The 23821-nt window shown below is 44.7% G+C and overlaps 1 long non-coding RNA gene across 1 annotated transcript in view; it reads right to left on the bottom strand.

Annotated features, from left to right (window-relative positions):
• Positions 1 to 12059: 12059 nt before the first annotated feature.
• Positions 12060 to 23821, bottom strand: part of LOC115080398 — a 49369-nt gene continuing 37607 nt past the window's right edge. The window contains exon 3 of the long non-coding RNA XR_003853559.1: positions 12060 to 12168. This is a non-coding gene — a long non-coding RNA (uncharacterized LOC115080398). The remainder of the gene's footprint in view (positions 12169 to 23821) is intronic.

The raw sequence follows: 23821 nt of genomic DNA, 5'->3' as shown, positions 1-23821 counted from the left end.
CCCTCTTCCTCCACCTCCATGGACTCATCGGTGTCTGCCTCATTAGCGTCTATGCCCTTCACCTGTTCGCCTTCAGGCTTTCCTCCCCTGTCTGGTGGTGTTTCAGGGAAGCTGGGATTCGTAGTTCTTCTCTTCTTCCCTTGTGCCCCCTGCTGTCTGGCTCTGGTACTCTTGCTGCTCTTATGGCAGCTTGTCAGCTCCTGCCTGCGGCCGGGCTGCGCTACATCACACACACCCCCCCCTTTTAAAAACCCTGGAACTCTTGGGTACAGGAGTTCCAGCTCCCTCCCCCAGGCGCGAAAGAAAGTCCGCATTCACGTGTTCCCTGCCCGCCCTGTGACGAACCTCAAAACAGTACGGCTGTAGCGCCAAGTACCATCTGGTCAGCCGTGCGTTGGATTCTTTCATGACATGGAGCCATTTCAAGGGCGCGTGATCCGTAACTAGGACAAAGGGACGCCCAGCCAAATAATACTTCAGTGAATCAATCGCCCACTTCACCGCCAAGCATTCTTTTTCAATGGTGGCGTATTTGCGTTCATGCTCATGCAGCCTACGACTAAGGTACAATACCGGGTGTTCTTCCCCGTATTCACTTTGTGAGAGAACGGCCCCTAATCCCGTCCCGGATGCATCTGTCTGCAATATGAAGGGCAGGGCAAAATCAACGGCTTTTAATACCGGATCCCGGCATAGGGCTCTCTTAAGGTACTCGAATGTGGCAGCCGCGGGGTGCGCCCAGCCTAACTGATTCGGCGTTCCTTTCCTGAGCATGTCATTTAGGGGACATGCTAGGTCAGCGAACCGTGGTATGAAGCGTCTGTAATAGCCTACCAGACCCAGGAAGGCCCTCAACTGCTTCTGCGTCTCAGGTCTAGGGTAGTCCTGAATACACTGGACCTTGTCCAGCAAGGGTTTAACCACCCCCTTCCCCACTACATGCCCCAAGTACTTGACCTCTCTTTGGGCCAGGCGACATTTCGCTGGGTTGACCGTCAAACCGGCTTCCCGTAACGATTGGAGGACCGCTTTGACTTTAACGAGATGGGAGGCCCAATCAATAGAGTGAATTATGACATCATCCATGTACGCAGCGGCATAGTTCATGTGGGGACGTAGCACTATATTCAAAAGGCGGTGACAGCTGGCAGCAGCGCCCTGCAACCCAAAAGGCATGCGCACGAATTGATACAGGCCCGCCGGGGTGGCAAATGCTGTTTTTTCCCGTGACTCCTGATCTAAAGGTATTTGCCAATACCCTTTTGTGAGGTCCAGGGTGGTTAGGTAGTGGGCTGTCCCCAGCCTTTCCACTAGCTTGTCCACTCGGGGCATAGGGTATGCGTCAAAACTAGAGATGGCATTTACGAGTCTAAAATCTATGCAGAAGCGCAAGGTCCCATCGGGCTTGGGTACCAGGACTATGGGGCTACACCATGCGCTGCTAGATTCCTCAATAACCCCTAACTGCAACATCTCCTCTACTTGCTTTGTGACCTCTGCCTGCATAGCCTCAGGCAACCGATAAGGCCTCCTCCTGACCACCTTCCCCGTTTGAGTTTGTATGGTGTGGGTGACTAATGTTGTACGGCCTGGTAATGGGGAAAACACATCCCCCGCCTGGCTCACTATCTTCTCCATTTGGGCCCTTTGTAATGGGGTCAAGTCTACCCCTATTTTTACTCCCTCCTTAAGATCCAGATCCCGTACCTGGGGGCCCAGCTCGCCTTCATCCTCGGGTACCCGACCTGCTGACAGACTCTCCCTCTCTATCCAGGGCTTGAGCAAATTGACGTGATAGACCTGCGGGCGTTTGTGACCAACCCTGACCTGATAGTTCAGGGGTCCCAAACGTCTTACTATGACCCCTGGGCCTTTCCACTTGGCAAGGAGCTTATTGGGGGACGTGGGTACCAGTATCAGGACTTGATCCCCTTCCTGGAATTCCCGCTCCCTTGCTCCTCGGTCATAGTATTGCTTCTGCTTCTCTTGGGCTTGCCTTAAGTTATCTCGAGCCATACGTAAAGCAACCTCTGCATGCTGCCTCAAACCATCTACGTAACTTATTACGTCTTGGGGCTCTGCCTCTTCCCCACTCCATTTCTCCTGAACGACATCCAACATACCCCTGGGTTGTCGCCCAAAGATTAGTTCAAATGGGGAGAACCCAGTAGAGGCCTGGGGTACCTCCCGCGAGGCGAACAATAAGAAGGGGATAAGCCTGTCCCAATCCCCCAAATCCCTCTCCAAACAAGCCCGCATCATAGCTTTCAAAGTTTGATTATATCGTTCAACCAAGCCATCAGTCTGGGGATGATATGCAGCGGTGCGCGTGTGCTTTATGCCAAACTGGTTCCACAAGTTCGCCAACTCCCGGGACATAAAGTTAGTTCCTCGATCTGTTAATACTTCCCTGGGAAACCCAAACTCACAGAAGATTTTTACTAGCTCGGGTGCCACCACTGAGGCTCTTGTGGACCTCAAGGGGACGGCCCAGGGATACCTGGTTGCGTAATCCAGCACCACTAGAATGTACTGGTGTCCCCTCTTGGTCTTTTCTAACGGTCCGATCATGTCTACCGCTATGCGGTCCATGGGTGCCTGAACTGTGGGGAGGGGTACCAGTGGTGTGCGAGCCGGAGCTCTTGTTGAGACCCATTGGCATTGGGGACATGAAGAACAATATTTCCTAACGTTCCTGTATATGCCCGGCCAAAAGAACCTCCTCTTAAGCCAAGCTAGAGTACTATGTATGCCCAAATGGCCCGCCAGGGGATGTTCGTGGGCTAGGGCCAGAACATCGTTCTGGAAGCACAGGGGCACCAAAAGCTGTTTGTGAGCACCCTGCCCTACCAGTCCTTCTTCTACCCTATAGAGTAAACCTTTTTCCACCATGAAATAAGGGTACAATGTATTTCCTTTATTAGTAATAGGAGGAGTGGGCATTTTTGCCTGTTTCCACGCCTCCTTAAGGGCCTGATCCTGGAGCTGTTCCTCCCTGAATTCTGGAAACCGTCCCAGCAATGTCCCCACTATCTGATTCGTGCGGGGCTCCTCTTCTCCCTCCCAAAAGTCTATCTGCCCTCGTTTTTCCTTCTTTCTCTCAGCGCGGGGTTTGCGACTCGGTCCTGGTTCCTCCACTACTCCCGCCTCCCCGAAGGGAAAAACCTCCCCAATCCCGGGTTCAGCGTCCGAGGCGCCCTGCACCTGGGTCTCGGCTCTAGTAGTCACCAGTGCTTGTTTGTCGGCTAATACCTCTGCAAGAGGCTTCCAGTCACGCCCCAATAGGAGGGGTACGGGTAATGCTTCGGCCCGGGCGACTTCCAACATATCCTCATAAGGGCCCCACTGTAAAAGGACCTCATACACCGGATGCGTTCTTACGTCCCCATGTACGCAACGTACCTGAGCTTCTCCCTTTGGGACCCGCGATGTATTCACCCCCACTTGCGCTGCGGTTCTCCCCGAAATTAAGGACTGACTTGTGCCGGTGTCTAGGAGAGCTTGCACTCTATGCCCATTGACCCTAACCCATTGAAAATAGGGGGTCGTTTCCCTGGAGGTTTCCCCTCCACCTGACTTCGGGGGTTGCACATAGCCTACTGTCACGTGAGGGCATTCCCTCTGGAAGTGCCCCGGTTCCCCACACTTGAAGCACTTGAGGGTCCCTGACCTCCTAGGAGGTTCCCAGCCTCGGCCTTGCCCCTTAAGCGGACGGGCTGCCCCCTCTGGCTTCGGGGATCGGTTTCGCCCAGCTACAGGGCCCACCAAGCCTTCTCCCTTTTCCCACGCTAACTCCCTAGAGGCTTTTATTTTTGTTAAGGCGGGGCTGGCGGCCACTGTGGCTTCGGCCTCTAAGTACCTCTCTGCGTTCACAATGGCCTTCTCGAGCCCCGTTACCCCTTGACGTACCACCCAACTCCTCATCTGGGCAGGTAACGCTTCTATATAACGCTCTAGAATAATCATTTCTATAATCTTTGTTACAGTCTTACCCTCGGGCTCTAGCCACCTATAGGCCAAGTCCTTCAGGTGCTGAGCCAGGGCCCGAGGTCGATCCCTGGGTTGAAAACACGTAGCCCTGAATTGCCGGCGATACCAGTCTTGTGTCACTCCCAGCCTGTCCAATATAGCAGCCTTCAAGACCGAGTAATTGACCGCTTGTTCCGGTGCCAGTGCCCTGTAGGCCGCCTGGGCTGCTCCTGTTAAACAGGGTGCTAATCGGGCAGTCCACTGTTCGCGGGGCCAACCCGCAATGCTGGCCACCCTCTCAAAAGTCACGAGAAAGGCCTCAGGATCATCCCCAGGCCCCATCTTTTCTAAGTGAATGTTCCAGGGGGCTTCAGTCCGTGCAAGCCCCATAGCTCCTGGAACGTGCTGGGAGGTACCTGAGGGTCCTGCGGTAAGCTGGGCCGCCCACAGCTGAGTGACCTTCCGTTGCTCCTCCAGAAGTTGTAGCAGGGGTCGTTGTTGCTGCTGCTGTTGTTCCATCATCTGTTTCATCAGTTGCTGCATGCCCTCCTGCTGCTGCTGCATCTGTGCCGTTAGCCACTTTAAGACCTCCTCCGACGCCATCTCTGTAAGACAACAACAGCGAGACCCAAGTGTGGCCGCTCAACACTCAAGCCCCCCCAGTCCCCAAGCAGGGCGAGACCACAGGAAAACAGCCAGGTGAAGAGAATGAGAGAGAACAAAACACAAATTTTTTTTTTTTTTTTTTTTTAGTGCTGCCGAGGTACTTTTACCTTCCCCCAGGCCAATGAATGCCTTGGTATGTCCAGCCGCTCCTTCCAGGTCCTCTGGACAGCGAGTTCCACCGATCCCACTGCTGCCACCATGTGTGATGGCTCACCGTCCGTGAGGCCTCGAGCGCCACTCTTCCGTCTCCAGTCCTGAGTCGCCACCAGTTGCCCCGGTCCCTGGAGTTCGATATGTTCACATAACTCCCTGAGTCCGTGCCTCTGCTGGCCCTGGTTTCGCTGGGCTTTTGGGTACCTTTCCGGCAGGGTTGGGGGTACACAGTCCCCCCAATCCCCAGAGACAATACAAAGAGCAGGATAGTTCCTTCAAAGCAGTTTAATAAGTAACAACTGGAGGCATTACTTGGGGTTTGTCCCCTCCAGCCCTCTGATTCCCTTATAAGCAGTGCTAGTTCAGAGCACTCATTTACCTCCTCTGTTCAACCCTATTACAAGCCCTAACCCCACAAGCTCCTTTAGGGGAAAGAGTATCCCTCACCCAGCCACCTGGATTACCCCGTATCCATGCCTGAACTGGAGGACTCCTCTATCCATGAACCTACCTCCATCTCCTCCTCCTCTGACTCTGAAGCGCTGGCTTTTTGTGGCCAGTCCCACCAAGGGGGCACGCCCTCTTCCTCCACCTCCATGGACTCATCGGTGTCTGCCTCATTAGCGTCTATGCCCTTCACCTGTTCGCCTTCAGGCTTTCCTCCCCTGTCTGGTGGTGTTTCAGGGAAGCTGGGATTCATAGTTCTTCTCTTCTTCCCTTGCGCCCCCTGCTGTCTGGCTCTGGTACTCTTGCTGCTCTTATGGCAGCTTGTCAGCTCCTGCCTGCGGCCGGGCTGCGCTACATCACAATATATATATATATATATATACATATATATAGGGCAGGATTTTCAAAGCTCTACATGAGTAGAGTGGCTTATGCATGCTGGGCCTATTTTCAAAAGGCCCGGTGATGTGCGTAAAGCTCCAGCACACATCTATTAGGGATGTGCAGACCAAAAGTTTAAGTTCATAAGTCCATAAGTCGAAAGGGGGACCCATTTGCGGTCAATATGGACATATGGAGAATTCCATAAGTTGAGTCTATGTCCATATGTGCAAATAAAAATTTAAACCCCTCACCCGCTTTAATCCCCCCCCCCCCCCAGACTTACCAAAACTCCCTGGTGGTCCAGCGGGGTCAGGACGCCATTCCTGAACTCCTTTGCAAGGAGCACGTGACGTCGGCGTCACGTCGGAGTGACGCGGCGTCACGTGATTCCCCTCGGGTTCGCTCCCGGACCCCTCGTTGGGCTCAAAAGGCACTTTTGGCCAACTTGGGGGGGCCTCCTGACCCCCCCAAGCTGGCCAAAAGTGCCTTTTGGGCCCAACGAGGGTTCCGGGAGCGGACCCGAGGGGAATCACGTGACGTCGGCGTCACGTCGGAGTGACGCGGCATCACGTGATTCCCCTCGGGTTCGCTCCCGGACCCCTCGTTGGGCTCAAAAGGAACTTTTGGCCAACTTGGGGGGGCCTCCTGACCCCCCCAAGCTGGCCAAAAGTGCCTTTTGGGCCCAACGAGGGTTCCGGGAGTGGACCCGAGGGGAATCACGTGACGTCGGAGTGACGCGGCGTCACGTGATTCCCCTCAGGTTCGCTCCGGGACCCCTCGTTGGGCTCAAAAGGAACTTTTGGCCAGCTTGGGGAGTTTTGGTAAGTCTTGGGGGGGGGGATTAAGGAGGGTGAGGGGTTTAAATTTTTATTTAGATCAACAATCGCGATTTCCAACGTATTCAACATAGCTATGTTGAATAAGCTGGAAATCCGATCGTTTACGCCTCATCATTTTTTTAAGTTAAAAAAAAATAATAAGTTGCGTTTTCCATTTAAGTTCAAAACGAATGCACACCCCTAACGTCTATGTCTCGGGGCTTTACTAAAGGGGCAGTCTGGGGACAGGCAGGGGTAGGGTGGGGCAATCTGGATTGGGGCAGAGGTGGAGTCAGAGGCCTCCGACACAGCAACCATTTGCCACTGTGCTGGGGATCGTGTGCCGGCAGTTGAAACAGAAGAAAAAAAAGAAAAATGTAGGGGAAAAGGGTGGGGGAGGTAGGGGAAGGGAAATGAAGGTGGAGTGGAGGGTAGGGAATGGGGGAAGGCAGCACGGCTCGGCGTGCGCAAGATGCACAATTGTGCACCCCCTTGCGCACCAACCCTCGATTTTATAACATGCGCACGCCTCATAGTGTTCTTCTGGCAGAAAATAAAATTCAAATCAGTGGTAACCAAAAGGGACCTAATCCATATGTCGTGTTTAAAATAAATGATTCAAATCACAATCATGGATATGTGACATTGAGATGAAAACATTGTTAAAAGAATGATGAAAAATTTTATTTATTTATTTATTTATTTATTCGGGTGTTTTTGTATACCGGGATACGTTGGGAACATCATCTCGGTTAACATGTTATACCTGTATGCCATTGAAGCACATGAAATCTGGTAGCACAGTCATGCAGTATGATTCATCTGAAAGAGTATGTATAGTTATTAGGAAGGAAGAGGACAAGCATGCATAGTTCAGTATAGACTGTCAATTATCCCTTTATATGTTACCCAGGTAGAGAGTCCATCAAGCTAGGTTGAGAGAACATTGCACAAATCTCATCTTTGGGTGAGTTTCTTCACTCCGAATGTCATCAAATCTTCACGAGTGCACTGTTCTGTTCGTACGTCACACTCTGCATGTCAAAGTGGCCCCTAGTTTCTACACTAATACCTGAACCTCACCTCGAGTAGCTAGGTGGGCCTCCTATAGAGATATAAATACCTACCTAGTATGAGGGCCTTATAGCTAGTTTCTCTCTCTCTCCCAGTGGTTGTGCAAAAAAGTTATCGCAGTAATAACTATGCAAAGCACTAAGGGCCTCATTTTCTAAAGTATCGAAGGCCTGCGATACTTTAGAAGATGAGGGGCGGGGGGCCGAAACGGGGGGAGGGACTGCACTAGCCGGCAGCGATCGCACCATCGTGGTGCAATCGCAGCTGGTTTCGCACCCAATAGCGCCACCATAGGAGGTGTAGCTATTGGGAGCAAAAGCTGCCGCGAAAAGGCACTTACCTTTTCGCTGTCCATGGCATCGGCGCAGAGTCGGCCCCGGTGATGCCCCGAGTCCTCCTCTTCCGGGGCCGACTCCGCCCCAACTCCGCCCCATCCTAGTATCGCACGCGATAAGGGACTTTTCACGTGCGAAAGGTCCCTTATCGTGTGCGAGCGGTGTGGAAAATGAGGCCCTAAGATAGCACACTTTGTGATAAATACCCAATTACCATAAAACACACCATTTTTCCTACTGCATGCAATATTTAGTGCATTTTGATAAATCCAGGCCTTATTTAGGAACTGCTTTCTAAAGACACCTGTACCTGAAGCACACCTAACACACAATGTTTTAACTGCAGACTGTAGGCTTCTACCAAATGGGCCTCTTTAAGAGTGGAGGAATGTAAATATGGACCATTTCCCTGGTATACTGTACACAAAATTCACCTTTATTTATATGGGATACGTTCCTTTACTACAGCACACACCCCTTCCTCTACCTAGTAGTCTTTGAAGTTACACAACAGCCATAAATTATTACACAAGTTGCCACAGTAACACTCCTTGAATAGGAAGGCCACAATAAAACCCTCCAAACTAATGTAATGAAAAGGTAGACATCACAAAGGCAGCAATGCAACAATAAAAAAACATTCCAGTCAACTACCTCTTCTCATATTGAGAGGTGCAATGAGAAAGAGAGCTTTCACTGCAACAGATACAAATACCAATGATAAACACACAGGTAACCCCTATGACACTTGACAACCAAAGACAGGCTACATCCTAATAGATCTAAAGTGATAACAACATTGCATGAAAAAAAAAAAATTGAAAGACAATGTGGAAAACTCCCACAATATATAACATATCTGAAATGTTACTGCATTGATGGATTTATCCTATCATTGCATCCAGTGCATAACTTATTCTAATGATGTTCCAGCCGCATTACTTCAAAATACAGAGATACCTACTTTTTTTCACCTAGCCAGAGAAAATACAATGTTATCTTTCTTTGTGAAATAATGTTCGCAGTAGCTCTAGCTTCACAAAAATATGTTAACAGGTCAAAGGCTATAAAATAAAGCACAAAAGGTCTTTACAGCTACACCAAAGAGTTGTCCTTGTAGAAAGGCATGCAGAAAAATGTCATATAGCTATACATACTGTACATTCATTTTCTTCCTATATGGAAAATATCTTATAGTATCTAATGTATCCTTCATCAGTGTAGTTGTAATCAATGTAATTCAGAACCGGAATTGGTTCTGATTCCGGTTCCGATTCACATCGTGGTTTTTTTTTCGTCCGGCCCAATCGCGGTTTTGTTTATCAGCTGTGCCCGAGCCGATAAACAAAAAACCCACCCCGACCCTTTAAAACTAATCCCTTAGCTTCCCCTACCCTCCCAACCCCCCAAAAATATTTTTACAGGTACCTGGTGGTCCAGAGGGGGTCCCGGGAGCGATCTCCCGTTCTCAGGCCATCGGCTGCCACTAATAAAAATGGTGCCGATGGCCTTTGCCCTTACCATGTGACAGGGTATCCGTGCCATTGGCCGGCCCCTGTCACATGGTAGGAGCACTGGATGGCCCGCGCCATTTTTACGCGTGTATCATAAAATCCGGCGTACTTTTGTTCGCGCCTAGTGCGCGAACAAAAGTACATGCCTGCGCTATGTTTTAAAATGTACCCCAGTAAGTTTATGATGTTTATACTATAAATTTGTGCAGCACTATGACCATGGGATGTCAAGGAGTAAAGCAAAGTAACCACCTGTGGTAATTAGGATGTTAGAGATAAATTTATATTTTATATTTTAATTTTCTTTTATAGAAGTTTTAATGAAGCAACAATTTAAAACAAAATATGGGAAAGTACATGTAATGAAAAACTAATACATTCAATTTGTAGGTATAGATTACAGAACTATATTATTAAACAATAGGGATGTGAATCGTTTTTTGATGATTTAAAATATCATCCGATATATTTTAAATCATCAAAAATCGTTAGGGCCACGATACAATACCAATTCCCCCGATTTATCGTCAAAAAATCGTAAATCGGGGGAAGGGGGAGGGCAGGAAAACCGGCACACTAAAACCCCCTAAAACCCACTCCCGACCCTTTAAATTAAATCCCCCACCCTCCCGAACCCCCCCCCCCAAATGCCTTAAATTACCTGGGGGTCCAGCGGCACACTAAAACCCCCTAAAACCCACCCCGACCCTTTAAATTAAATCCCCCACCCCAAATGCCTTAAATTACCTGGGGGTCCGTAGTGGTGGTCCGTAGCTTAAATTACCCCCGGGTCCGTAGCTAAATCGGGGGAAGGGGGAGAGCAAGAAATCCGGCAAGAAATCGTGGTGTCTTCAGCCGCCGCCATTTTGCAAAATGGCTGCCGCAAAATGGCAGCGGCCATAGACCAATACGATTCGACGCAGGAGGTCGTTCCGGACCCCCGCTGGACTTTTGGCAAGTCTTGTGGGGGTCAGGAGGCCCCCCCAAGCTGGCCAAAAGTTCCTGGGGGTCCAGCGGGGGCCCTGGAGCGATCTCCTGCCGCAAATCATTTCTGTACGGAAAATGGCGCCGGCAGGAGATCGACTGCAGGAGGTCGTTCAGTGGACCCCCAGGAACTTTTGGCCAGCTTGGGGGGGCCTCCTGACCCCCACAAGACTTGCCAAAAGTCCAGCGGGGGTCCGGAACGACCTCCTGCGTCGAATCGTATTGGTCTATGGCCGCCGCCATTTTGCGGTGACCATTTTGCAAAATGGCGCCGGCTGAAGACACCACGATTTAGTGTGCCGGATTTCTTGCTCTCCCCCTTCCCCCGATTTAGCTACGGACCCGGGGGTAATTTAAGCTACGGACCACCGCTACGGACCCCCAGGTAATTTAAGGCATTTGGGGTGGGGGATTTAATTTAAAGGGTCGGGGTGGGTTTTAGTGTGCCGGGGGTGGGTTTTAGGGGGTTTTAGTGTGCCGCTGGACCCCCAGGTAATTTAAGGCATTTGGGGAGGGTGGGGGATTTAATTTAAAGGGTCGGGGGTGGGTTTTAGGGGGTTTTAGTGTGCCGGTTCACAATTTTAACGATTTTAACAATACTCTAAACACCCAAACGGCGACAATACGATTCCCTCCCCCTCCCAGCCGAAATCGATCGTTAAGACGATCGAGGACACGATTCACATCTCTATTAAACAAGTTATTCTGTTATAGGTTTCCAAATAAGATACACTTTTTTTTTTGTTACAGTTGCAAAGCAACTGCAGCCTCATATTTATGTACCATATTTATGGTGAGGGCAACAAAATGGATTAGACGCCACTGGTTGTCTGATTCAGAACTTTAATTGAATGGAGACATATTCTTTATATAATATGCCCGAATCAGGCTGAGTTTCACCCTACATTGGGGCTGCCTCAGGGGCTAAAACACACAAATGGCAAATATAACTAAACAATACAGGACATACAGAATTAAATCATTGAAATCATAAATACATATAAAGTGGTAACAGGTAGAATAAAAGACTTTTTAAGAACACTTAAACTGAAGTGGTAAATGGTACAACAGATCAAGAAAGAAAAAGGAGAATCAATGACAGTATATGATTTTACCTGTATGTAGTTAGTCTTTAATGTATATGAGTAAAACTCAAAACATTAATTCGTTAATTCTTTAATTCTTTAATTCTCTGGTGGTCTGTGAGTTGTGCTTGCAATACTTTAGAAGATAAGGGGGGGGGGGGGGTGCCGAAACGGAGGGCAGGCCTGTGCTAGCCGGCAGCGATTGCACCGACTCTGCCCCCATCCTGGTATCACACATTATAAGGGACTTTTTGCATGTGAAAGGTCCCTTATCGCATACGAGTGGCTTGGAAAATGAGGCCCTTAGTGGCAATGCAGGAGCTCAGCACTAGCACCAAAAACTGTATGCTAACCACGGTACATCTAGAGTCTTTTAAAGTATAATAAAAAAACATAAAAATCATTGAATCAAAAAAGAACTTTATTTCAAAAAAAATAAATTAAAAAGATGTTATTCATAGACTTTTTCTTGTGGCAGTGCAATCACTCCTCGCAGACCCACTAATACAGAGGCTGCTTGACCAGCACTTAAAAATGTTAAAAAAAGAATTACTGCATACCAAAAAAATAATAATTTGCAACTTACTTTTGGTTGGGAGGAACAGCATGTATCATCTCCGCTCAAATCGCAAAATTGACTGTAGAGTCTGAGTGAAGGATTTAAATTCACAAAAACTGCGCCAAAAACACTGTCTCTCAAAGGAGGGGGCGTGACTAACAAATACCCCATATGTGACAGCTACAGGGAGTGAAATAAAAATACAATAAAAGACTAATATAAAATCAGAATGTTAAAAAAGGTTAAAAACTGATTATAATTATTAAAACATATAGAAAATGTAAAATATTTTTAAAAGATTATAATGAAAATAAAAAATTTAAAATTTTAAAAATACTAAGAATATGAATATATGTTAAAAAATGCTAAAAATCGCTATTCTTCAAAAAGCATTTAAAAAGAATTGTGAAGTGAGCCAGACTTGTATGTTTACCGCGATATATCTAGTATAAATAAAATCAGAACAACTTTCTAAAACTTAGATAAAAACTATGAAAGTATCAACAGAACCATGTGACTCACACTTTGTTATTTAGATACATCTTACAGCATGTGCAGTCACCACTCTGTCACAAAAATAAGTATGATTTGAATAAAGAATAAAAACAGTAAAGACATACTAAAATGACTATCAAACAAAACAGGGGCATGATCAATAGATGACAACTAAAAACAACAAAAAAAAATGCAATCTAAATGGTTATAATAGAATTTAAAAAATGTATAACGGAATTACAAAGGTATTAAAACTAAAGGACTGTGAAGCATAAAAATTATTTAAAAATGACATAAAAATCTTTGTCCAAAAAATAATGCATACAGACCATTTAAAAAAGATAATGCTAGGTAAAATCATAAACAATGTGACTGCATCAACCTTGAAGGGATTTACAAAAAAACAGAGTAGTCTATTTCCAAATTGAGACCTTTGGGTTCCATAGTTTTAAAATAAAAAATGTTTTTCTGTTCTAATTGTAACAGTAGATTATCTAAATCTCCACCATCATTTTCTAAAGTATCGCAGGCCTGTGATACTTTAGGAAATGAGGGGTGGGGGGGCTGAAACGGGGGGGGGGCGGGCCTATGCTAGCCAGCAGCGATCGCACCGTCGTGATGCAATCGCTGCCGGTTTCGCACCCAATAGCGCCACCATAGAAGGTGTAGCTATTGGGCATGAACTCGGACACGAAAAGGGCCTTCCCTTTTCCTCATCCGTGGCGTCTTCGCGGAGTCTGCCCTGGTGACACCCTGACTCCTCCTCTTCCGGGGCCGACTCCGCCCCCATTTTGGTATCGCATGTGATCCGATTAGAAAATGAGGCCCAAAATGTGTAATCATTGAAATTATGATTCATCTGTATTGTATGTGAAACTAAAGGTTTTGACTCTACTTTTCTTTGTATACTGCTCTTGTGTTCTATAATGAGTTTATTAAATTGTCTTATAGTTTTTCCAATATATATTTGTTACAAGGACATAGTACTAAATAGACTACACCTTTGCTTTTGCAGTTAGTGAATGATCTTAATTTAAATTCTTTATTTAATCCTGGAATTTGTAGGCTAGTAACTTTCATATTTACAGAACAGATGGAACAACTGCCACAAGGGCGATGACCCAGAGGTCTTTTATCAACAGGTTTGCTGACTGGTAAAGCGGATGGGGAGACAAATTCTTTAATATTTTTTTCTCTCTTATTAGCTATCAAAACGTCTTTGTCTTTAAAGCAAGGTAATAGTTGTAAAACTGGCCAATATTTCTTAAGAATATTTGTGATCTGGAAAGACATATGTGTATATGTGATGGGGCACACAATACTTTCAATGGATTTCTTGGCTTTGTTAACCAATAATTCACTTCGATTGGCTGCAGATGCTTTTTTGAAATCAGCTTCAATATGTCTTTTGGGGTATGATTTTTCTAGAAACCTTTCACTCATTTGTTTAGATCTTAAATAAAAGGTATCTTCGCCTCCACATAATCTTCTTAATCTCAGAAATTGAGAATATGGTAAATTTTTTTGTAAAGATTTGTTGTGGCAACTAGAATAATGTAAAAGTTTGTTTGTGTCTGTGGGTTTCCTATATATATCTATTTTGAAAGAACCATTGTTAAAACTGACTAAGGGCCTCGTTTTCTAAAGTATCGCAGGCCTGCGATACTTTAGAAGATGAGGGGCGGGGGGCCAAAACGGGGGGAGGGCCTGCACTAGCCGGCAGCGATCGCACCATTGTGGTGCGATCGCTGCTGGTTTCATACCCAATAGCGCCACCATAGGAGGTGCAGCTATTGGGAGTGAAAGCTGCCGCGAAAAGACACTTACCTTTTCACTGTCTGCGGCATCGGCGCACAGTCGGCCCCGGTGACGCCCCGACTCCTCCTCTTCCAGGGCCGACTCCGCCCCGTCTCTTCCCCCATCCTGGTATCGCACGCAATAAGGGACTTTTCGCGTGCGAAAGGTCCCTTATCACGTGCGAGCGTCGTGGAGAAAGAGGCCCTAAAATATCTAAAAATTGAATATTATGATAATTAAAATCCATAGAAAATTTTAGATTACTATCCAAAGTATTTATTTATTTATTTATTTTTATTTTTTTCTATACCGACATTCTTGTAGAGATACAGATCATACTGGTTTACATTTAACTTCAATTTTGCCTTAAAGCGATACAGTAAAACAAGTTAGCGAATTCAACAATTTTAACAGTAAAACTAAATGTAACATTCTGATCTGAACATTGCCTTATAAGATCAATGGAAATTATTTATACATGTCAGACAACCACATCCAAGAATCAGAGGAATTGAGATACTCATCTTAAAGGGATGAGAGTAAGGTTAAATAAGTAAAGAAAATGATGAGGAAAGTGGAGGGAGTAAGAGGCAGTGAGAGGGGTGGGTGAGAGGGATAGTCTGAAGAAAAGCAACTAGAGAGTAATGTTGAATGGAAGATAAGTTAATTGTCCTGAAAGGTATTGATCCATCCGTGAAACAACTTAAGAGAATCAAAATTTCCTTTCCATATAATGAAGATATCATCTATGTAATGTTTACAGAACAAAATATTCTCCTTGAACTTGTGCTCTGATAAATACAATTTTTCGAATCTGGCTACATACAAATTGGCCACAGAGGGTGCCATTTATTATTTTTTTATTTATTTTTAACCTTTCTATACCGACGTTCCTGTATAGCATACATATCATATTGGTTTACAATGAAACTCGAAAATTTGCTCAGGGGCGATACAGACAACAGGGGATACAATTAACAGTGTTGAGGGGTGATAGCTTTAAAAGAACAACTGAGTTGATAACTGGTTAAACAAGTAGCTATGGGTTTGCCATAGCTACTCCTTTTCTGTGAAACTATGGGTTCGCCATAGCTACTCCTTTTCTGTGAAGAAAGAATTTTTTATTAAAAGTAAAAAAAAAGTTTTTCAATGCAATCTGTGCCAATTCTATTATAAACTGATTTGGTATCCACATATGTGTGTTCCGTTCTGCAAGCTGGTGTGAAATTATGTGTAATGCTGCATCTTGGGGAATGTTAGTATATAAAGAATCTATGTCCATTGTTACCATTATGATTTCATCTCTAAGATCTTTAAAATCATTTTAAAAAGTAATAAAATGTGCAGAATCCTGGATGTATGATGGAATCTTCTTGATCTTGAATTTTAAAAATGTATCTATAAAAATGGAGGGGTTCGAGAAGCGAGCCATTTGCCGATATAATCGGTCTACCAGGAGAATCTATAATAGATTTATGAATCTTTGGCAGGACGGAAATAGTGGGTAAGACAGGAAACTCGACTGATAAAAATTCATACTCTTTGGGGTAGATTTTAAAACCCCTGCGCGCGTAAATCCTCCCGGATTTACGCTCGCAGGGCACTCGCGCGCCGGCGCGCCTATTTTGCATAGGCCACCGGCGCGCGCAAAGCCCAAGGAGCGCGTAAGTCCCAGGGCTTCCTAAAAGGGGAGGGAGGGGACATGTCCAGGGCGTGTATCCGGGGGCAGGGGGCAGTCCGGGGCGGGTCCGGGGGCATGGCGACAGTTCGGGGGGGGGGGGCCGGGAGGGCGGTCTCGAGTCCCCCGGCACTGCGGCTTTCAAGCAGGCGTAACTTGCCCAACAAAGGTAGGGGGGGATTTAGGTAGGGCTAGGGGGTGGGGTAGATAGGGGAAGGGAGGGGAAGGTGGGGGGACACGGAAGGAAAGTTCCCTCCGAGGCCGCTTCGATTTCGGAGCGGCCTCGAAGGGAACGGAGGCAGGCTGCGCGGCTCGGCGCGCGCAGGCTGCCGATTTTACGCAGCCTTGCGCGTGCCGACCCCGGATTTTATAAGATACGCGCGTATCTTATAAAATCTGGTGTACTTTTGTTCACGCCAGTGGCACGAACAAAAGTACGCGCGCATGTATTTTTTTAAGATCTTCCTCAGCATTTGTAAGGCAACCACCCTCTTTAGCTATAGATAGTAAATTGTCTATATCTTTTTTAATTTCATTCATAGGGACTTTTTCCAAACTTTTATAAAAAGTTGTATCTGACAGTTGGCGGTCAATTTCCTGTATATAGTTTTTCCTATCCATAATAACTATACTTCCACCCTTATCTGCTGCCTTAATGATGATATCACGATGCCTGCCAACAGTAGTTAATGCAGTCCTTTCCTTATTTATTTATGTATTTAAATTATTTTAATATACCGATGCTCAAGACCAGGTCTTATCGTACCGGTTTACAATAAACTAGGGGGTAAACCAGTTAACATTGAAAGCGAAAGTTACATTACAACAGGGAGTGTGGAACTGGGCTGTTAGAAAAAAGGATAGGTTAACAATTTCTAACTGGAGAGCAGAGCATGTAAGCAGAGAGTAATTGCTTACATGGTAAGAATTATATACAATTTACACAGTGTAGTCGATTAGGCAAGTTATATGAAAGCACAGTTAGCAGAACTTATGATTCATATTATAAAATTTCTTTTAATTCTAATTCTTTTAAATCACATAAAATCAACCTCTCAAACGTTTGGATGGTCAGATTCACAATATTATCTGGGATCCATTTGCTTGGTCTCTTAACTATAGAGATGTCTTGATTCATAGTTACTTTATCAGAGAATGCATCTATAATTTTGAGTTTCCTGGTAAACTTAAATAATTCAATGCATGCTTTGAAGGCATTGTAGGCTCATGTTGGCACAAATGAGAATCCTTTTTGTAGTGCTTTTTCCTAAGTGCTACTTAGAAGACTACTATTTTCCAATTGATAAGTATTATCTGCAGGGAATATGCAATAAGAATATCTAATAATTGCTTCTGATTATTTGTGAGCATGTCATTTATTATGAAAGATCAAAAATGATAAATTTGTAAGAAATGCAAATTGGAATAGAGAAAATCTGGCTGATATAATCCCACGCTTGAATCTAAAAGGGTTGTATCTTGGTATAATCATATAACATATATCGCAGAGTACCTACAGCTAAATTTCAATGCCAACAGATATTGGAGTCATGCAATCCCATTCTATTCAGCTTTACTGGAGTCCAAGGGACATGGTGGTGTAAAAAATATAAGGTTTGAGTTAAATTAGCTGAATGTGAAAGTGTCATTAATATTTTTGCCAATTAAAATGATCATAATTAAGTGATAATTCATTTTCTCAAGTCTTGTCTAACCAGTATACTTAGAAGCAGATTGTTCACTAAAGAATTTATAAAATTGTGATGCTACATACCCATTGATACTAAATTTGAGATGCAATGAATATAATTCTGTGCATTTAGGTAATGTGGCAAGATCAAGGATGGAGTTTTTTATACAGTGATATAGTTGTACCCATCTGTGTGCCTGAGACTGAGTTAGTTGAAATGTTTGTTTTAGTTCCTTAAAGGTTTGTATTCGGTTGCCATCCATGATCTATTTGAGTTGCCAAATTCCCTTCATTTGCCATTCTTTCCAGTTGATAGTCTTTTTATGAACAAGTAAACATGGATTTCAAAAAATTGGAGAGTGCTTGCTAAGATTCCATTCAGTAATTACTGATGTATCTATAGCACATAAAACTAGAAAGGTAGCATTCAAAGCCAGACTTTTTTTTGACAATTTGAAATGCTTTTAAACCAGGTATTGAGTTTAATGGTATTGGTTCCACCAAAGACTTTTCTACTGCTAACCAATTTGGTGTATAATATAAGTCCCTTTAATCTAAAAGCCATTGGGCCCCATAGCGAAGAAGACATTTTTGGTGATATTTTAAAAAATCTGGAAATCCTACCCCTCCCAGTTCTTTTTTTGTTTCAATTTTTGTAAAGCAATATGTGGTGAATTACTCTTCCATAGAAAGAAGTCAATACTCTATCTACTGCAATGTAAAATATTTTAGGTAAGAGGGAGGGAGAAATACTTTAAAAGTAATTTATTTGTGAAGTTAGCACCATTTTGATGGCTTCTAACCTTCTCCACAAGAAGGAAATATTTAGAGGCCTGGAAGCAAGATACCAACTGTACCCAATATAAACATTTTGAAGAAATTAAATTAAATCTTGCAAATATGCAAAAGATATGGGACAGCCATTCTCAAGGATATGATTGGGGGACCATATATCAGCATGCTGCCAACCAGGTCAGTGACAGTCAATGCATCTATGGTCAATCAAAAAATAAATATTAGACTATAGTGAGATTAAGGCTGAAGATTTCCAAGGGACTGACAAGGTCACAATAGAGTTTTCAAACATATGAAAAGCAGTGTATGTTAAGAATAAAATCAAATGAGAATGAAAGCAAGTCATGGTGGAAAGTCAGGAAGTGAGCGTAAGAGGATGGGTTTAGCCAGTGCCTGTTCTAAGGAAAGCCACACTGGAGGAGTCAGGATGATCCAATGCATCCTTAATCCAGGCTAGCCCTTGTAAGATAAATGACATATGATAAATGAAAGTCAGGAAAGTTCACCCCTCCCAACTGTCGAGGTAATTTCAGTATCTGCAAGGAAACATAGAAATGATGGCAGAAGAAGACTAAACGGCCCATCCAGTCTGCCCAGCAAGCCATGTATTTTTTTTTCCTTTCCTCTCTCTCTCATACTTGTTACGCTTAGCTTCTAGTACTCTCTAGTTCTATTTCCCCTCTCTAGTTCTATTTCCCCTCCTCCCCTATTTCCCCTCCTCCTCACCTTCCCCTCCTCCCCACATAGTGAGGGCAAAGGTAGCGCCGGCACCATTTTGAATACTGGCAATATGGCCCGAGTGCAGGAGGTCGCACCCGGACCCCCGCTGGACTTTTGGAAAGTCTTGTGGGGGTCAGGAGGCCCCCCCCAAGCTGGCCAAAAGTCCCTGGGGGTCCAGCAGGGGTCCGGGAGCGATCTCCTGCACTCAGGCCATATTGCCAATATTCAAAATGGCGCCGGCGCTACCTTTGCCCTGTCACATGGTAAGGGCAAAAGGCCATCGGCGCCATTTTTATTAACGCAGCCGATGGCCTGAGAGCGGGAGATCTCTCCCCGCGCTCCTGCTGGACCACCAGATAATTTTAAAAGGTTTTTTGGGGGGGTCATTTTAAAGGGTCGGGTGGGGTTTTTTTTTATCTGGCCATCGGCACCATTTATATTAGTGGCAGCCAAAATGGCGCCGATAGCCCGAGAGCGGGAGATCGCGCTGGGACCCCCCCACTGGACCACCAGGTAATTTAAAACATTTTGGGGGGGGTTCGAGAGGGTGGGGGATTTGTTTTAAAGGGTCGGGGTGGGTTTAGGGGTTGTTTTGGTGTGCCGGTTTTCCCGCCCTCCCTCCTCCCTCCTCCCCCTCCCCCGATTTATGATTTTTCACAATAAATCGGGGGAATTTCTATTGTATCGTGACTCTAATGATTTTGATGATTTAAAAAATATCTGACGATTTTTTTAAATCATCAAAAAACAATTCACATCCCTAATCAGTACTACAAGCATTAATATTTGCAAGCACTGATTATTGTAATGCACTTCTACTAGGTCTTCCATACACCTCACTAAGACCATTGCAGGTTCTGCAAAACTCAGCTGCAAGAATTTTAACTGGCAAAAGTAAAAGAGATCACATCACTGAAACACTGGCTGAATTACACTGGCTTCCCCTTGAACACAGAATACAATACAAAACACTGTGCACCATACATATGTTAATACATAACGAACATGCAGACTGGTTAAATACAGCCCTCCATGTACACATCCCTAACAGAAACCTAAGGTCAGCAAACAAAGCACTCCTAACTATTCCATCAGTCAAAACTGCAAGACTAACACAAGTATGAGAGAGAGAACTATTATTGGCAGGACCCATACTATGGAATTCCATGCCCCTAGATTTAAGATTACAAAGAGACAGCAAAACCTTTAGAAAAGGTTTAAAAACCTGGCTCTTTAAACAAGCTTTTCAGAAAGAGAAGGGTGAATAGAAACCAGGGACGAGCAAAGCACGAACAATAAAACACCCCCACACTGCTGTATTCACTAAATGTGTAGTTTTTTAAAAGACAGTCACAATTTTAAAGTTAATTCTGTAATCAAAACCGAGATAGAGAGACCTGGACAAGATTCATTACATTTAACATTTAATATTGATCACTAACTATGTTACCGAACCTTATGGCACTTTTGTAATTGGACAAATTGCAGCATTATTACTTTTATGTGCCTTAATGTAAACCGTTGTGAAGGTCCCCACCAAACGACGGTATAGAAAAGATTTAAAATAAAATAAATAAAATAAATATTATCCAATTGTCTAACCAAACTATCAGTAAAGAAGTTGGAAACCACAATTCCTCTGCTGTGTGTTTATTGGATGCTGAGATTGTATAATCATTGATACTGGGAACTAAGGACAGAAACAGGGCTTAATTTCAAAGAAGCAGGGTATAAGAGCTATTGTTCATCCACACTTATTGGAACTCTGGGACTCAGATGAAAGCTATCCGGTCAGAGAAGGAGTCATATAAAGACTGAGAGGAATTGTGCAGAAAGGGTCCATCTCTACCTTTACTTCTATGTGCCTCTGTGTGCCAAGTAAAGGATTCATCCCACCCAGGGGTTACCAAAATACTCATAGTTTCAAGTATTTTGTAATGAAAGTGACATGTGCCTTAAATTCATTTTGCAGCATCAGGAGCCAGGAGTCAGCACCCAGGAGGCATAAGCTTTCAAGTCACAGAGGCAGTTTCTCTGCATGAAGAGGAAGAACAATTTTATGAGGTCATATATTTCCAGAAGCTATTCAATGTAAGTGGGCTCGCCAGGATTCTAGCAAATTCCACTGAGAAGCTAGGCAGCAGCACTTCCCAATATGGTGCTACAGAGTTGCTATAAGAGACAGTGGAGACTGAGCAATCAACAAGAACTGGTCCATCACACACTAAAGCTGAAGGGAGTAAAGAGATGGTTGCCCATCTGCCACCACTACTACCACCACCACCTCCATCTCCACCCCAGTATCAAGCGATTGATTTGTTAGCCTTCAGGCACAGCTGCAGCACCAGAGTTCTAGACAACACCAAGACATCCACCACGGACAAAATTAATGAGGATCTACAGTGCCCAGAGCCTACAAATCCAGGCTGTCCAGCAACAAATGGTAATCTTCTCCCAAGGATTAACAACCTTAAAACTACAGTCAATAATATCTACAGCACTCTTACAGGCAGTCTAGATACTTCAGCAGCCAGCACCCGGTTCAGTATCCTCCACCACAGGCACACCATGAAGGAGCTCTAGGCCTTGGGGTTAGGGCCATGGCAGAAGGTCAAAAGATCCCCCAACCATGAAAGTGAGAGGTGGCTGCAATACATGATCATTCACACATGAACATCAGTCTCACGTGCCAGGATAATGCAAGGTGCCCTGCCCTAGCAGAAGATTCCCTGTGCCTGGGTGATGCAAGACCAAAAAGACCAATGACAGAAAATTGATCTCTGTAAGAGGGTGCAGTGTGCAATCTTCAGAATTGTTAATCCCTGGTATTATTATATTGTCAAAGGGTCCTCTATCAGAGAAGGTGACAGTTTACCAATGGAAAAACTCTGGTGCTGTGTGTGCTGTGTACAGCTTCTGCCATGTACTGGCATCCTTCAAAGTATACAGCCATCCCTGATGTTGGAGATAGTGGAAGTGTTCTGTGCAAAGCTCTCTTTGATCCTCTGTTTGGTATCTTGTGTGAAGTTTCGTGTCCAGCCTCCAGCCTCTGGCTTCCTGTCTCCAGCCTTCAGCCTCTGGCCTCCCCTCTTCAGTTTTCAATCTCTGGCCTCCCCTCTTCAGTTTTCAATCTCTGGCCTCCTGTTTCCAGCCTCCTATCTCTGGCCTCTGGCCAATGCTAGGGGTACCACTACCTCTATAAAAAAAGATCACAATTCAAATTCTTTGCTGCCTGGGACATACCACTGCACTTTCACTTCATGGACTCTTTTGGGCTTCATTTGCCATGGCTGCCTGGACTGCACCAGTGCACTTTCACAACATAGACTGTTTTGGGCTTTGTTTGCCATAGATCTCTTTCCTATACCAGTGCACTTTCACAACATGGACTGTTTTGATACAAGCATTGCAGACTTTTGTACTTGTTGCATCTGCTGTTCCTTGCTCTTGGAACTTTTTATATTGGGTTGCCACATCTACATGAATATATGCTCTTTGCTGTATTTACCTCTCTGTATAAAGATAAGATTGTAAAATTTATTATTTATTTAAAAACTTTTCTATACCATTGTTATGATAGGTACAATCACAACGGTTTACAATAAGGCACAGATATTAATGTTGGAAAAAAATCTTGATTTCTATCCACTAAACAGGTGCCAACAATTTACGGTAACTTAGGGGGTCATTTATCAAAATGTGATAAGGCGTTTTTGCATGCGTTAAGGGCTTATCGCATGCGATTGCACCATATCGTATGGTGTGATGCAAATTCAGAAAATAGGAGGAGTTAGCCTGTCTGCAAAGAGCTATCACACAGTTGATTTTAACTACACCTCTTTGGATTGCCATCTCCTGTAAGTCCTATTTCAGGTGAATTGACAGGTCCAGAGCCTTGGATGGAGAGAGAGGGAGGAAGAGAGAGAGAGAGAGAGAGAGAAAGAAAGAGAGAGAGAGAGAGAGAGAGAGAGAGAGAGAGAGAGAGAGACTGGCCATAATGTTATGGCCCATAGGTAGGTATTTGTATCCCTATGGTAGGCCCACCTAGTAAGTCGAGGTGGGGTTTAGGTAAGAGTGTAGGGGGTTAGGGGCCCCTTTGACATTCTACGTGACACCTACGAACAGAACAGTGGTCTCTTGTGAAGATTTGCTGGCCTTCGGAGTGAGGAAACTCACTCCAAGATGAGATTTGGGCAAGGTTCTCTCAACCTAACTTGAGGGACTCTCCCCTACACTCTTACCTAAACCCCACCTCGAGTTACTAGGTGGGCCTACCATAGGGATACAAATACCTACCTATGGGCCATGACATTATGGCCAGGCTCTATCTCTCGTGTCTAGGATCATTAACAATGGTTGAATGAAGGAAATACAACAGGTCTGGCACTTATCACAATTTGCACTAACTTAGCTATTAGCATAAAACATGCCCCTTTTGCTAAATCCACCCCATAGTTTGTTGTACTTACTCATTGGTGGGTGTGATACATCATGTCCATTCTTATCAGTGACAGATTTAAAATAGATAACTTATAGTATCTTATTCTTTGGTGATGAGTGAAAATATATAAAAATAAAATACATACCAGTATAGATTAGGGTAGTGTGCGTGGATATTCTGCAGATCGCCTCCCATTTTCCTTGTGTTCTACTGTCCT

The sequence above is a fragment of the Rhinatrema bivittatum genome, chromosome 1 (genome assembly GCF_901001135.1).
Source record: "Rhinatrema bivittatum chromosome 1, aRhiBiv1.1, whole genome shotgun sequence".
In the NCBI taxonomy this organism is placed as follows: domain Eukaryota; kingdom Metazoa; phylum Chordata; class Amphibia; order Gymnophiona; family Rhinatrematidae; genus Rhinatrema; species Rhinatrema bivittatum.
Note: the sequence above shows the minus strand (reverse complement) of the source record. Positions and strands in the feature narration are given on the sequence as shown.